Raw genomic sequence first — 3,573 nt, 5'->3', positions numbered from 1 at the left:
CAGCATCCCTCCATCATCATTAACTACCTCACACAAGGCCCTGGACAGAACTTAAAGATGCTTCACCTGTCCATGAGGATCTTAGCAGCTAGGTCCTCCATGACACAATGTGATTAATCAGTAATGAAGAAATTAAATTAAGTATTTGACATTCAAGGTTCAGTCTTTTTGCAAACGTCAAATTATTCTAGACATATTCTTTATCGATTTAAAATAGAACCAGCACATAAAAAGAGTACAGGACTCATGCGGAATGAAGAACAGCTGAATATGCCTGAAATGTGCTTCCTAAATACACCAGGAGAAAATGGTTCCTTTGTGTTTTTTATTATGAAAACTCAATTTTAAAATATCAATATTTTACGCTTTAATTTTTGATCTCTGACCAAGCTATTTGTCAATGTTGGAATGGTGTTCCGCAACCCCCCTTGCATGATTGCACATTGTGAAATGGGTCCTTGGCGATCATTCTTTTTCACTGAGTGTATCTACCCTCCCAGGTTAAGACTTTCTGTTTTTACCTCCCAAAAGGTTACATCTATAATAATTGTGTTATTCTACCTGCCAGTGGCCATTTCTCAAGTATTCTAACTCCAGAATTTGCGGTTTCCAGAAGAAATACGCTTCCTATCTCTTCCTATACGTAGAAATTTGCTTAACGAATGCCTGTGGTTTGTTTCCTCTGCCCCAGAAAATTAAGAGGCCATAGATCAGAGAAGAAAAAATGCTAATTCAAAGGCTGAGCGTGGCAGAGTTTGAAGCTTTTGTCAGCCTGGAGAGATGGTTTAGAATGCTCTGGTTGGTTCAAGGGACACGTCTGCTTATGCAGGTTTTAATCCTTTAAGATCAGCCCAAGAAGCTTTGGAGCTTTACAAATCTGGCCACTCAGGTAAGCCAAGTAAGTGTGTATGTGTGTGTGTGTGTGCGCGCACACATATGCAGACGTGCCCTGAGACCCTGAGTATTAATTCCAGTTGTGAGTGAAGGTGATGACTGACATGTTTTCACAGAGGACAGTTTTTAGGTCTTGACGAGACCTGTTGGGATAAACACATTCAAGATAATAGCGCTGGGGCAGGACAAAAGCCACATCACTGTGAAAATGCCTTCAGCCTGAAACATTCTGATGGAACTATGCATGAACAATGGCCACGAACTGCCTAATGTGGTCTGTAAAGATAGCAATAACCCTTAATGGCAATTGTAAAATGAAGCATTATGTTAGCCAGCAGAAAGGAAAATGCAAATTGATTCTCTTTTTGTTTAGATGTAAGTGCTTATCAAGGTTAGTAGGTACTCAAGGTCTGTGACACTAGAATAATTTGTTTTATTATAATACATGTAGAAGAAGAGGCTTGGGGCTTTCTGAGTGGCTCAGATGGCCAGATAAAATCACACAGGCTGGGCTTTAACAATCTCCTTCAACATGTCTCATCCTCCATCTGATGGAGGCGAAGGAGATTCTGAACTGAAACCCTTTTACAAGTGAGATGGTGGAATGAATCATTATAACGGGTGATGGCTCATAATATATGGTTCCTCAGTCAGATTACAGAGTCGAAACTTGCATTTTGACTTGAACTATTTTCCAGCTGCCTACTAGGCAAAAGCTTTCCAAGCTCCTTATTACGGGCACATGGACATTGGCATGATGTTCACTGTTGATTCTCCCTAGTCGTGGAGGCTCATTGGCTAGCAGAGATTAAGGTGCATGTGGATTTGTGTTGCTGGAACATAAACCATACATAGCTCAAGCACCAGGTCTCTATCTCCAGCCTATAGAACCCTTTATTTGGGCCCTGTTGGCACCCTGAAGTAACAGCTTCATCTGTGGATGCTGTCACAGAGTGACACCTATTGTTGGATGAAGCAGTTTTTGGCAATGCCTTAGTCCGTCTCTATCCAGATGGTGCCTCAGGAAGAGGAATGCTGGGAGGGCAGAAGGAATCACACTGATGGGCAAACCTCTTCATTTGGAAAACTGAACCACCATGAGAGGTACCGAACATCTTTGAAGACAACTTGTCTCTCATGACAAGACTAATTTTTGAAGATGTTAGCAATGCTCGGAATTTTCCTCGAGCTGTTAGGTAGTTGCAAAATGCAACTATTCATTCTTAAGCACATTAATGGAGCATAAAGCCAGCTCCATACCTGTGACCTTTAACACAGAAAGGGATACATCTGTCTAATTCTTAAGATTTTGGCAGTAGGATCTTCTTTTGGGTAGAATACTAAGTGATGTTATCTTCATGAAAAGTTGGGCCTTTTATTTGGTGAATAGGTTAATGATGGAATTAGCTAGATACTTGAAACTCTGGGATCAGGGGATAGGTATGATAACAAAAATATGCCTGATATAGTCACTTTCCCCAGGGAACTTAAAATTGAATTTTTGGCTGGATGTGTGTTGTCCTTCCATGCAATTGCTCTGAAAATAAATAATAAATAAATAAGGCATCCCTGCCCCCTCCCCAGGGAATGAACTGTTATCTGCCACAGGAAAATCACCATGAAGGTTTATACTAATTAAGAAAATAAAATACACAGTACAGAAATAAAACAGACTGTATTACTAGTGTTTTTGGTTTGCAATCAGCATTAAAGAACTTGAACTAGCTTAGTCAAAAAGGATATTGCTTGGGAGGATACTGAGGTGTTATGCAATGATTGAATCAAATGACCCCAGGAAGAATAGAGACATATGAGTTCTGGGGCTTCAAAGAGCTCCCAGTGATTTCACTGTTAAAGTAAAGAAGCACCTTTAAAAGAACCTGGTTGGCCCAACTTGGGTGAAGGGTCAGAAAGTGTCACACACTGTGCCCCGGGAAGCAGGATTATAAAATTCACGCACAGCCTCTGCGAGGTCTTTCTTGGGGTGAGGGGAAGTTGACAGGGAAGGGGAAAGCTAGGTAGACAACCCCAAATATGTTATATACAATGGTGGAACCAGAAAGGTTCTCATTTTTTCCAAATACCGATCCCATTTAAGAGGGACAAATGCTGGCCCCGTGACAGTTTCAAACAGGGCTGAGTTTGCTTTTATAGAAATTAAATATTTGGAGTGATGTGGCCGAGTTTGCACCATGATTGCATATCTTCCTTTTCATCACTGTTGCCTCTCTTAACATTTTGTTTGTCACTTTGATGGTCAGATTGCTAATTCATTTGTGGTCCAAATGAGTCAACAAGAGTCCCATGACCAAGTGACACTGTGGTTTCTGAAGAGGAAGTGATCTTGATTCTAGAATAAACTCCAACTACCACAGCATGGCACCTGGGGCCTTTCAAAGTCTGACTTTCTACTTTTTACAGTCTGACTCCCCTTTTCAGCCCTCCTCCCGCTCTTGGTATGTAGTGTAAACAAATTTCCAGAGGCATGTAGAACTTCTGTGTTTTCTTGAACACATAGCATATTTTCCACCTGGTTACCCTTTTGCTTATGACATTTTTCTTGACAGGAAATGCAATCGCTCTCCTTCACCCAGACAGTGCCTCCTGGGCCTTCGGAGCTCAAATATCACCTCCCCCTGGATGGCCTCTTTGTCCCCAGCATGTATCGAGGGCCTAGGT

This window comes from Nycticebus coucang, chromosome 2 (genome assembly GCF_027406575.1).
Source record: "Nycticebus coucang isolate mNycCou1 chromosome 2, mNycCou1.pri, whole genome shotgun sequence".
Classification (NCBI taxonomy): domain Eukaryota; kingdom Metazoa; phylum Chordata; class Mammalia; order Primates; family Lorisidae; genus Nycticebus; species Nycticebus coucang.
Note: the sequence above shows the minus strand (reverse complement) of the source record.